Below are 13602 nucleotides of genomic sequence, written 5' to 3' on the forward strand. Positions count from 1 at the left end.
GCAGGGCACTCCCACGAGATGTGTTTATTTGATGGATAGGCCCCGCACTGTTTACAAGTGGGGGAGCCTGGGTCCCTGTTAATATAATGCGTGTAGTGTGGTGTGAGTAATCTGTGTGTTTGTGCTTTTCGTATGATTGAGGCGTCCTCTCTCAAATGCGTGTAGGATGGTGTGTTGAGAATTGTTGATGCTTCCCTGCGAGACTTCAAGATATGTATCCTTTCTTTCCGCTGCATCTTCTGCTCCTCTCTGGGGTTGTAAGTATCTTCAACAGGCCAAAGGATAGGAGGTCCCGGATTTTCTGCGCGGGTGAGCTGGTGTCCTCTTACATTTCCTCGCAATCCTTGATGGCCTGGAACCCATTGTATGCGTATGCGTAGAATGGAGTGAGCATGCATGTACATGTGGAGCTTTGTGCGTATGTGGTAAGGAAGGTCATCATTTTGAATGTCTCTGCAAGCGCTTTGACTGTCTGTTCGGATTGTGATCGAGTCAGATGTGTGTGTCATTTCCGTTATGGCGAGCATTACTGCCAGCAATTCTGCGTCGTGAGGCGTTGGGACTCCTAAGTAATTTTTCACAAGCGTCGAGTCATGGCCCACGACCGCTGCTTTGCTGATTTCGGCATTATGACTGGCATCTGTGTAGTACGTGTTTTTATCTTCTGTCCTCTGCATTACACTTGTTCTTTTTGAGCGCCTATTTCGATTCTTTTCCGGGTGCATATTCTTGGAATGGGATCTACGGTTATCCTTGGCAGATCATCCCATGGTGGTAGTTTCGGGGGAATTGGGGGTAAGTTAGCGGTTTCGTATCCCAATCTATTCAGTATTCGTCGACCTTGATTAGATGATTTAAGTCTCTGTATTTGTGCTTGATTGTGCATGTCTATTCTGTCTTCTAGTGAGTTAAAGAGGCCGGTTGCTTCAATTTTATGGTTAGGTGCAAACTTAGGAACTCCCAGGGCAAGTCTAGCACACTTTCTAATTATAATGTCTATCTTTTTGCGCTGAGTGCTGGTTATCTTAGCGTATGGTAGATAGTACATTATCCTAGAAAAGATCAAGGCTTCTATAACCTTACGAAGTTCATGTTCTTTCATTCCTCTCCTTTGTCTAGTTATTCTACGTATCATTGCAATGATCTGTTCCAGTTGTACCGGCAGCTTCTGCACCCATGTTGATGCTTTACCATTGTCCTGTAGAAAAAAACCGAGGATTCTTATGGTATTCCTGCGGGGTAAGATTGCGTCTTTCATTCGAAGTTTGATTAAATTTTTATATTCTTCGGCTCGCTTGCTTGCATTTATATATGTACCGTACATCTCTGTGCATATAAAATATAGCGATCATTTTATATGCATTGAGATGTACGGTACATATATAAATACATTTGGGGCTTCTATGCTTCTTGTGTCACAGCGGTACTTTCACGTTTTGTGGAAATAGCGAGCCGTTTACTCGGCATTACAGCAGTAGTTAGCAGCCAGTACAAGCAGAGCCAGAGAAGGAAGCAGAGAAGCCTTAGCTTCAGTCAGTCATAAAACTTTATTCTCGGTACTGGCAGTGATCGGTTCTGCGACCCCACCAGATGGCCCTCAGTCTGTGCTGAAGGCGACCTCTTGGGCTCGCGCTGTGACCCGGACTTGTGCTTCCGGATCAGAGCTGGCCAGCAGGGTCTCCTACTTTTGCGAGCCTACAAGCTTCTGGAGTTCTTCGGGTGGGGGGTCTGCGGGGCAGTTCCAAAAGATGTGTTCCATTGTGGCTCTCTGACCACATTTCGAGCAATCGGGTTTGAATTCGTCTGGGATGATGTGGTGCATTCGGACCGGGTTTGGAAGAGTATTGGTTTGGAGTTGTCTCCATTCAATGAAGAGCAGTCGACAGCAGTAATGCGTCAAATGTAATAAAACGAAACGCTTTTATAAAGGTTGATGGCGCACTTATCTGTTTTGGGAGAGAGGAGAATAACGAAAGCGTTGGAAGGCGATTCAACCTCTCGATGACGTCTATGAAAGACAATGCCTTCCTGAGAGCGTTGCGGGTGAAAATGACGTGTATGAACCGTATGTTTTACCAAATGCCTCCTGAGGCACTTCCCTTTCTCTGAGAGGCTCACCGGGTCGCAAACGACAGCGTCTGCGTCTTCGACTACAGAGAGAGAGACAGAGAATAAACTTTTATTATCGAGGTTGAGTGGAGTTTTCTTTCCCAACGGAATGGGCTAGCGTGGCGTCTGCTTCGCCGCGACGCTATCAGCCCATTCCGCCAACCGTATCTGGTCTTCCGGGTTGTAAGTTTTCGTCTTCATCTCCCACTCTTCGTGTGAAGGAGCTCGCCTAAAGAGTTCTCTCGGGGGAGGGTTCTTTTGGCATCCCCACAAGATGTGATCTTGGTCCTCCAGGGGGCAGTTACAATGTTTGCAGTTTGGTGGATATTCATCACCGGTCATTGCAGCTAGTCTTTTTGGACTAAGTACAGACCTAGTCTGTACTCTCCTGAGGTTAGTGGCCTGTATTCTTGTCAATGTCTCGTGCAGGGATGGATATATTCGCCTCGATTCGCGGTAATAAATTGTCATTTCGTTAAAGGTGTGGATACCCTCATGTCGGTCAACCCGGTCGGGCAGGCCCACCTCCCGGTTACTTGCTGCTCGAGCGGCTAGGTGGGCGGCCTGCCGGCCTCATTACCGGGGTTGCCCGCATGAGCGGGTACCCACACCAACTTTAACTCGTTGAGTTCTTTGTTGACGATTCTGAACGCTCGAGGGGAAATGAAACCCGAGGTATAGTTACGAATCGCTGTTTTCGAGTCGGATATAATAATCTTGGTGCCCGGGATGAAAGTGCCCATGGCGATGGCGGCCTCTTCCGCCTCTACAATGGAGGATGTGTTTACCGTCGCACAGCTGATGGTGTGTCCGTCGCCAGTAGTGACGGCTATGGTGTGTCGACCATCACTGGTTCGAGCAGCATCCACGTATATGGCGGGTTGGTTTTTGTAGCATTGCCAGAGTGCCGCCGCCCTAGCTTTGCGTCTACCATTGTTTTCAGTACTCATATTTTTGGGAAGCGGGGGGATAATGATCTTGGTCCGGATAGTGTTAGGTATCCGGTATCGTTGCGGGATGTCTAAGGCAGGGCGATACCCCAAGGTGTCCAGGATCCGCTGCCCCGTGTGTGTGCCGGATAATCGAACTGTTTGAGCCCATTTGTGGGCCTTTATGATTTCCTCAACGTTGTTATGCATCGCTAGACTCAAGAGTGCCTTCGTACTAGTCCATTTTGGTAGCCCAAGAGCCTGTTTGAATAAAGTTCGGATTAGACCGTTAATCCGTTCCAAGTCCCTCTTCCTGAGATGTAAGTAAGAGCAGACATACGCCACTCAGCTCAGAAAAAAAGCTTGGATTAGTTAGTCTGCAGGCATCTTTCTCCTTAACTCCGTGCCGTCGGTTGGAGACCTACAGGCGCAGCGTCTCAAAGACAGCGTCTCAAAACGCTAGCTGTCGCGAGGGAAGAAGGCGAGAACGCTCCCCTTATCACTGCGGTGTACCGATAACCGGGATCACCGGTACCACCGGCACCATATGTATCTTCGGGATTACCGCACGTTATCAAATTTCACTATTTTCGCGATCGGCCCACAAAAGAGGCAAGAGACAGACATACCCGATACGGAAAAGCGGGGGTAATTAACTCGCCAATGAAGACATTTCCTTCATAAAAATTTTGCGGTTTCACCCGAAAGGCGAAGCATCAATTGCGATAGCAAATTAGTAGAGAGCTACACGGAGTAAGGATAGTAGTTTTATCAGCTGCATAAACTTGTAGATGTAGCAGCACCAGCAACGCACAGAACTGTTGTCGACGCCGTCGGCGTTTTGCCCGCGTTACCGAACGCGCACGGCGTTGGTGACTGTTGCCGGTGCCTCTGGCTCTACCTCGGAGGTTTTCGACGAGATCAGAACGGGACGCTCGTCGAGCAACGTCGGAAGTATTTACTGCCTTCTCGCCTCGCAACGTTTTATTGCGACAGCAATTATATGGACATTCCAAGCGTATTTCTGCCGTCGTTGTCGCCGTGAGGTTCCGTATAAAGTTCAACGGCGATGAAATCATCGCTGCGCGCCGTATGCTGTATGTGCGCGAAGGACGCGCGCTTTCACGGGGAGCGAACGCACGGCGGAGAGCAAATGCGACTTCTTCCGTCGCTCGAAAGGCCGTGGGGCGACGGGAGGGAGGGAGGAGAGGCGACGTTTAGCTGCGGCACCAAATCCGTATTTATAGAAAAACGTTGCGAGGCGAGCAGGTGGTGAAGACTTCCGACGCTGCTCGACGAGTGTCCCGTTCTGATCTCGTCGAATACCTCCGAGCCGCCCCCAGAGGCACTGGCAACAGTCACCAACGCCGCGCGCGTTCGGTGCCAACGCGGGCAAAATGCCGACGGCGTCGACAACAGTTCTGCGTGTTGCTGGTGCTACTGCATGTCCCAGTTTATACAGCTGATAAAACTACTATCCTTACTCCGTATAGCTCTCTGCTAATTTGCTATCGGAACTGATGCTTCGCCTTTCGGGTGAAACTGTGGCATTTTTTATATAAATACGCATTTGGTTCCGCAGCTAAACGTCGCCTCCCCTCCCTCCCGTCCTTCCCATCGGCCTTTCGCGCGACGGAAGAAGTGACGTTTGACCTCCGCCGTGCGTTCGCTCCCCGTGAAAGCGCGCGTCCCTCTCGCGCTTTCACTCGCACATTCACCATACGGCGCGCGGCGACGATTTTATCGTCATTGGACTCTATACGGAACCTGACGGCGACGACGACGCCGACGGCAGAAATCCACTTGGAGCATCCATATAATTGCTATCGCAATAAAAGAGCAAAACTATATTCTTGGCGACGAATGGCCTAATTTATTGTCAAAGTCTCACAAGTACTTCAGCAGCCGAGTAATATTGCTTTCAGGTGATAGTGAAGCTTAGTATTCGTAAGTCGACAGATTTGCACAGTAGAATCCCAGAGTAGTTTCAAGATCGGGGTGCTCGCACGCGAGACGACAAAACCAGCACAGCACGGAACACAGCCTCTACAGCTCAAGCCTCGTTATGTAGCCTCCATGGCAGGAAGGGGAAAAGGACATTCGTAAAGTTATGTGCAGTAGCCACAGCTAGGTAAGACTTACTTAGTCCTCCGTTTGCACTATTGAAGTCTTGTGCAGATGCTCTACTGCAGCGAAAGTTCGACTACATTCTGGCCATCGTATTTTTACATGCAGATGTCATCTGCGAATAAAGAGGTGTGGAATAATGGAGCTCAAGACTTCACATAAGGATGGCTGTCGGTCTTTTGGCCGTCTTGGTGGCAGGAAGAGACGCTTCACACCAACCTTTTCAGTAAACAGCCGGATAATCCTTGCCCTAAGGCATACTTACACCATGCCCTAAGGGCTCTGACCAGACCACTGTCAGCTCCCTGCTCCATGTCTGCCTCCAGGGCTCTAGCTCACCGTAATCAGGGCCCTGGCCAGCCTGTCATCCTCGGCAATTTACGTAATTCCTATTCTCGGAGCTCTGGTTAACAAATCGTCACTCATTTAGCTCAACGGAAAATGCTTGTTAGGCACTTATTTATTTGTAAATAAACTTGTTCAGTATTGTAAAATGTCGTTCAGTATTCTTATCATTTTTCATTTGCATGAATATACAGTAGTTGTGCTTGCTGCACGAATATATTTCTATCACGCCATTTAGCTAGTTATTGATGTGATAATATTGGGAGAAATTGCTATCAGACATGCTGCTGGGCAATAGGTTCGGGGTCATAAATGGTTGCGTACTAACCTTCACCTTCACCTTCCTCCTGGGAGACTGCGCTGACCATCTCAGACAATTTATAAAGCAACCGTTGACAGCCAGGGTTCTTCCTTCTGTCTGTGTCTTTAGCGCGGTTTTTGCACCATGAATGCATACCAACGAGCTCGCCTTCAGACCCTATCAAGCTCAGACCCGCAAGAGCAGCGACTGCTGATCCAGCGGGCACGCGGGGTGGCGCGTGCCAATGGGACCCTGAAGTAAGGGCTCCACCCTACGAGGAAGTCGCCCCACCTCATGAACAGTAAATGTTTTTTGTCTCTCTCATTCTCTAACCAGTGAATTTACAGTATACGTCATGAAGCGGGCTGGCGCAGTGCTGCCATTGATAATAGAGGGTTTTAAAATTCCCAAGACCTAGGGGCTCCAAGCCGCGTTGCGTTGGTGGCTCTTGGAATCGAAGGAGCATCAGAGTTTTAGAATTGGGACAAGAGAAGCGTCGGGAAGCGTGTTCGGGACGCCGCAGTGGTGGAAATGGAAGGCGCTTGAAAGCGAAAAACAAACAAACAAGAAGACTCTTTTTGCAAGGGAAACCTAAAGGAATGCATCTTTAATTTAAAAAAAAAGGCTTGGAAATGTTTGCAATAAAAATACTGACTATGTTGTTATTTGTGCGACTTCTTTCTACCACTTTTAAGCCAAAGAGAGGGGGCGAGGGTCAAAAGACTATGACGGCCGAGCGCGGCTAGCGTCTTCTTGCGTCGCCCTGCGTCTCTTGCCTCTAAGAACGCCGAAAATCACCCAGAACACGGCAAGTTTTCTCAGCACCCAAATTGATTGAGCAATCGATCTCTGGATAGCTGCGGCTCTTATGTCTCTCTTGGCTATCACGTGACTGCTCGTCGCTCGCGCGAGCCAGCCAAGGTGGCTTGGGAACCCACACTATTTCTCGAGTTTAGCGTCTTTGGTTGACCCTTACGCAAAGACGTAAGGCTGTCTTGCGTTTTGCGTATGCTCAGTTGTGGCCCGCTATCTTCTTGGGGCCCCAAGGCGCTTGGGGCCCCAATTCTAAAACTCTCTAATGACAACAATATGACCCAGCACTGGCCCTATGAAAGCAACACCTTGGCTGCTACAGCGGCGCGCTGTTCGCCCAATGTTGGCTTTAGCAATCAGCCAGCACAGAACTTGGCAGCACATTTTCCAGGCGCCAACGTCGGGCCAATGCTGGTGCCATATTCCGCCAGCATTGAGCCATGTTTGGTCTGATCCGGATGTGCGGCAAGATCTAGCTGTGTTATCCCACACGAGATTGGAGAACAGGTACCTGTGTTGTACGTCCGGAATGTTATAGCGACAATATCCGAGTATTGTTTTTCCATGTTACCGACCGCGACTTGCATGTGGTCAACATCTGACTCGTACGTGTCTAGCAACTGTAGCAACACAGTTCTCACCTCATGAACAGGGGCTTGCAATCCACGCAGTAGTTCATTTGCACAGTGGTTCATTCCACGCGAAACGCCCCAGACCCGAAAAATAACCATCACTGATTTTGTCGGAAAAAATTATCTTGTTGGTGATTGGTGAATCGGGAATCACCAAAGTATTTTTCTCGTAGAAAATGTTTTCGCCAAAGTTGGTTAGAGGTAATTTTCTTAATCATGTTTGGAACTAGGTACCGTCAACTAAAAACGTTTACGGAACCCGGGTTGTCACAAAACGTCCAATTTCCGAGAAGCCTGCAACAGTAACCAGTAAAACCGAACATCACAATGTTGCTTACATATACTGGTAGAAGCTATAAATGCGAATACTAGGCTGCGTTGTGAGGATGCTCGGAAAGTGGACGTTTTCTGAGATCCCGCGATCCCTAAACATTTTTGGTTGACTGTACAATGGCAAATCTTATTTTAGAATATTCTACTGGCGTGGTTCTTTCATGTTACTTATATGTGAACATATCGATTTATTTTCCGCGTTTGATTGGCTCAGTAAGAAAACAAAAAATTGTGCGTGTTGAGGAATTTTTTAAGTAAAAATCGTTAGCGTTTCAACAAAAAATGTTTTTTACTATTTTTCCGCGTTTCTATAATTTATGCGAAAATTGGTGACTACGAAATCAACTGCTTTCCCCGTAAGCTACTTGCAATTTTTGCAAAAAGTCACTTTTTGGTGATGTTCAAACCTAAATTAAGCATTAAGGCCCCTCCGGATAAATATATGCGAGATAGGCCATTATACGCACCAACCTTGTGACCTTGAAATTTTCATTCGAGTAACCTTTGTTTGAGGCGAGAAAAACCTTCGAATTCCACATTCCGCCTTTTTCACGGCCCGACGGCGCATGCGCCCTGCCCTGGCGGATTAGTCACGAAACGTTTTGGAAGGGTCGCGCGCGCGGCCGTGCGGCCCCGTCTCGGGGAAACGTCCCCTGAAAAAAAAAAAAAAAAAAAAGCGCTCGGACGCGCGCTACTGACAACTCGTGCCGTGTACCGCGTTGCAACTCCACTGGTAGCTCGACGTCAGTGCAGTACTGAAAGTGTGCGTAGCGTAAGACTCGCTTTGGTACTGCGACGGGCTTTCTTGTCGACGGCACCAATAAAATCACGGTGCCTATACCGTCGTTCGACCGAAACCCGCGTGATAGGCCGTCGAACCGATAACGCGATAGCCGCAACGCCTTCGTTGGTCGCGCTCAATAAATAATCGCGCTCAAAGTGAGACAAAACATGCCTACGAAGTTGAAAGGTTGAAATGCGCAAGGCTTCGACCCTCTCAAGCCGTGCACATGAAGTTTGAGCCAATGTTGATTTCAGCGAAGCTTAGGCCTGGCTCCGTCGAGTTCGTGCACCCGCTACCGGCGGACCTGTACTGAAAAGTAAGCAAGTTAAGACGAAGGAAACTGCTTTTATAGTTCAGTTCTGGCCTTAGCGATTTGAAATAAACTACTCTTCGCTTCGCACGGCGCGTGCACAATAATCTGCAAGCGGCGACACAGCGCTGTGCCCAACGGCTGTGCCAACATCTGTAGGTCACCGCTCGTATTCGCAACGTAGATGGGTCGGTTTGTACGTGTTGGTATGCTCACGCATTTCTTAATTCCTGAGATATACTGTTTATCTCTGCATCAAACGCGAAACAAGAGACGTACGGTACATTCGGTACAGCAGCATAAACAGCCGCCTCGCTCAGTTATATACCAACGGTGTCAGCGATGGCATCCGCGTTTTTGCGGGAGAACAACACGGCCTTTAAATGAGCGCTTATGTGAGCACATTTTTCTCTAATATTGCTTTATGACACGCGCAAACTAAGTATGATGAAGTTAAAGAAAAGCGAGAATCAGTAATAAATTAACAGCCCGATATTTGTAACTGGTTCATAGTCGCCGTTGAGTAGCTCAGGCGCTCATACTGACTCGTCTCACGGTGGAATAACGCGGCTCATATGAGCAGGTATGTGTGTTTTATTCGACGTTTCGACTTTTTTTTTTTCATATCAGCGATGCACCCTTTGTCAATGTTTGACGCTAACAACGATCTGTGGCTGTAGATGTCGATGTAAACAAGGGCACCGCTTTGCTAAATCCGACGCGGAAAGCTGCGCGGTCGAAAGCTTCTTATTTATGCAAAATGTCTAAAGAATATGCAAAAAGAATTGAAAGAAAAGCGAGGTGCAAGTGCAGGAGTCAGCAACAACAAACTCCAAAGCAGCCGCGCCGGCAGAGGGAACTCAGCGTACCTTTATAGGCCACACTATAAACAAAACAGCGCTATCACGCCTGCTCACCCTATATATATATATAGTTGGTGAGTGCTACATGGCTTCCAGGAACGACATGCTGCCCCGCAGAAGCCATTAATAATTATTCGCGATCCACGAAATGCACAACCGATGCGCACTCAACAAGGGCGCAGGTTCACAAATCAACCGGCGAAAGCCCCGGCACCCTACCAAAACGTTTCGGGTGGCGTGCGGCAGAGGGCAGCACAGGAAAATGAAAAAAGGCGGATTTCACCGGTACGTATACGCACTCCCGAACTGTGTCTTCACTACAAAACACGTATACGCCGCCGGCTATTTTTCTGGCACGCACATCGATTGTGGCTATTTGCCACAAACCTTGCGAACGCATGCTGTCTCACTTGACATGCTGCTAACCACGCCACCGAGCGAACTCGAGACATCGAACGCAAGTGACAACGGCGGAGTGCGGGCATAACGTGTGTGTAACCTCATAATTGAGAAATAGTTTAATGAACCCTCGGGAGTAACCAAGTGATAAACACAGGGGCCGCGAGTTTCCTGAGTAACCATCTCCGCAGAGTGGAAGGGCCGACGAATGCTTTTTTTTTTTTTTTTCCACCTAAGTTTAGTTTGCTCCTCGCAGCAAACTGCCAACGAGCCGTCCGCGCGCCTTTTCAGAGACGACGGGTGTGTCACGACTGTTGACACATTATGATGATAAAAAGAAAAAAAAAACAGCTGTTGTCATGACATCACTCGTTAAGGCGCGCCGTCAGCGTCGCCGCTATAGCTCAGTGGCAGAGCGCTGGTCTTGTAAACCAGCGGTCGTGAGTTCGATCCTCACTGGCGGCTACATCTTTTTTTCTTTTTTTTTTATTCGTGCTAACTTTTTTTATTATTATTTTTCTATTGTTGATGGACTTCGCTCAAACGAGTGGGTCAGCAACGATTCCACTGTTTGAAAAATAGAGGACCAAAGCTGCTTATTACAGCATGGTAAGTAGGTTTATCGCGCATGCGCAATGGACATTGGTAATGGTGACACTGCTAAAATTATCTAATAACTGGTTTCCGTCCTATATTTTAAAACCAATCTAATATTTGCAAGACATCTTCCTTACCCGAAAGCCCATCAGACCTTTTATTCTTTATCTTTTTTTATAACGGCTTAACATGGTAAAAAATGATTATAATAAAAACCATCTGGCATTGAACACACGACCGCTGATTTACAACACCAGCGCTCTGCCACTGAGTTTATTCCCCTATTTACTGCATTGACGCTGACCACCTTTTCTCATCGCATGCCACCGCCGGCGCATGTGCAATCAGCAGTAACAACCAGTGGAGCCGTAACGTACGTAGTAACGTGCCATGCTATGAGCCCCTATACCCAATTACGCGCGGCTCCATTTTACCAGACGGAAAGATTAAGCGCACGGCGAGGTGGTATTCCCAATACGATATAACCATATGGCTAAAACTGTGCTCTACAGTCGAACGCCTTTATACCGGTCACTTCGTTGTAAAGGTCGTGCACCGCACAGCTCACAATAGAACAGGGACATAATTATACCTTCGTTATACAAATCATTAAGTTGTAAAGGCGTTCGTTATAGGGACGCTCGACTATGATAAGAAATAGCTTACAGCGGCCCGGCGCATGCGTAGAAACTAATAAATATTCGTTCTGGTTCATTTTACATAGCAGTGTGCTCTATACTGGCATTGTCAGAGATACGTACGGCCAATGTATACTTTTTTTGTGTGTGTGTGTGTGTGTGTGTGTGAGCGCGTGTTTTAATGATGAAACGTTAGTTCAGTTGGGTGGTATCGGGGCATCTTTTGTAGCCTTTACTGCATTTGATATTTTCCCTTTTTCATGCGATATCATTTCTTCGGATACCCCCCTCGCTGACCGCGAAGCTGCTTACAGAAGACGCCATGGAAGGAGAGGAGCCCTTTTTGCGGAGGGCACTTAAATACCAACACACAGGGGGCCATAGTCGACGGGCGGCATATAGAAATAAGTAGAAACTAACGCTGCACATAAAGCGTTTCGAACTGGTCGCCTTAGTAATTAACGTAACTGAGTTAACGTAACGACAGATTATTTGTGGCTCAAGACGAGACAGAACTTTTCTGTGAGTATACTTATTTAACACGCACTCCTATCGTATACGCTTTGATTTTTTATGTTTCTGTTGGATATCGAAATGCAATTTACTGCTGGAAAAATAAAACAATAAAAGCAAGACAGAGATGGATGGATGGATGGATGAGGCTGAACCCTTTAAATCGGGCGGTGGCATACGCCACCTAGCCATGGCTATTTACATAATTTGTACTTTGTGGTGGGTGAAATTTCACCCCTGCCTTAATTTTATCCACCAATCAGATAACCTCTGTTTGGTTATTTCTACCCGCTTAAAGTCTATTTTGCCTTCACTGTCCCTAAACCCCAATGCTTTGAAAAAGTCAGCCCCGTTGCCTTGCACTGTAGGGTTAAGCCCCTTACAGAAAAGTACGAGGTGTTCAGCCGTTTCCTCTTCTTCTCCACACGCACAGCACAACGTGTCTATACCTTGGTACTTGACTCGGTACATCTTAGTCCGCAATACTCCCGTCCTGGCTTCAAACAACAAAGAGCTTCCCCTAGAATTATCGTAGATATTTTCTTTGGCAATTTCTTGCTTGAAAGTTCGGTATGTGCCCAGTGCTGATTTCGTCTGCATCCCTGTTTTCCACAGACCCCTCTCTGTTTCCTTAACCTTTTTCTTAACCGCTGTTTCCTGGTTTGCACCCCTCCTGCAGTCCAAATATTTGATTGACAGTTTTCTGGTCAGCTTCCTCCATTTTGTATCAACATTCCTCATGTACAAATAACTGAAAACTCTCCTTGCCCACCGCTTTTTCTGCCATTTCTCTCAATCGCTCCTCAAATTCTATCTTGCTGCTGGCTTCCCTGCCCTCGAATGACGTCCATCCCATGTCACCCTGTACCCCCTGATTTGGTGTATTTCCGTGTGCTCCCAGAGCCAGTCTACCTACCCCTCGCTGCTTAACTTCCAACCTTGCTCGAACCTCTGATCTCATGCACAGGACCGCATTGCCGAAAGTCAAACTAGGGACCATCACCCCTTTCCAAATCCCTCTCACCACTTCGTACCTATTGTAATTCCACAGTGCCCTATTTTTCATCACAGCTGCATTTCTGCTACCTTTAGCCGTCACATATTTTTCATGTTCCGTTAGGTACTCAGCCCCATTGTTTATCCACACTCCAAGATATTTGTACTTATCCAGCACCTCCAGCGTAACCTCCTGTATCCTATGCTCGCTGCCCTGATTATCATTAAAAGTCATGACTGCCGATTTTTCTTTACTAAACTTCAAACCTAAGCTATCTCCCTCTTTACCACAGATGTCCATTAATCTCTGCAAGTCTTCCTTGCTGTCAGCCATAAGTACAATGTCATCTGCATACATCAGTCCTGGTAATGACTGTTTAATCCATTCTCCCTGCTTGAAATAGGAAAGGTTGAAGCCAAGTCCGCTCCTCTCTCATTTTTTCTCTAATCCTTGTAAATACAGCATGAACAACAGAGGTGACAGAGGGCACCCCTGCCTAAGCCCCTGCTGTATCTCTATAGGCCCAGATACCTTGTTTTCCCATTTTATAAGCACCCTGTTACTTTTATAGATATCTTTTAAAGATTTCTTACTCCATCTCCCACCTCTAGAGTGCCAGTATGTCCCACAAATCCTTTTGGATTACACTGTCATAGGCTCCCTTGATATCCAGAAAGGCAAGCCATAGGGGCCTGTGTTACTTTTCTGCTATTTGAATACAGTGTGTCAATGAGAACAGATTATCTTCTAACCTTCTTTGTTTTCGGAACCCATTTTGTAGTTCCCCCCAGCACCTCCTCGTCTCCACCCATGGCCTGCAGTCTGTCCTTTATAATCTGCATCACCACCCTGTAAACCACTGACGTCACTGTTATGGGACGGTAGTTGTTCCGGCTTTGTCCCCCCTTTCCC

General features: G+C 47.4%; 1 protein-coding gene and 1 non-coding gene across 2 annotated transcripts in view; one reads left to right on the forward strand and one right to left on the reverse strand.

Moving 5' to 3' along the window:
• Positions 1-13602, reverse strand: part of LOC119455501 (uncharacterized) — a 109380-nt gene that overhangs the window by 42185 nt on the left and 53593 nt on the right. The gene's annotated exons all lie outside the window — the stretch shown is intronic.
• On the forward strand, positions 10339-10410 carry Trnat-ugu (transfer RNA threonine (anticodon UGU)). The gene has a single exon. It is a non-coding gene; the product is annotated as a tRNA-Thr (tRNA).

Source organism: Dermacentor silvarum, chromosome 6 (assembly GCF_013339745.2).
Source record: "Dermacentor silvarum isolate Dsil-2018 chromosome 6, BIME_Dsil_1.4, whole genome shotgun sequence".
NCBI classification, from domain to species: Eukaryota; Metazoa; Arthropoda; class Arachnida; order Ixodida; family Ixodidae; genus Dermacentor; species Dermacentor silvarum.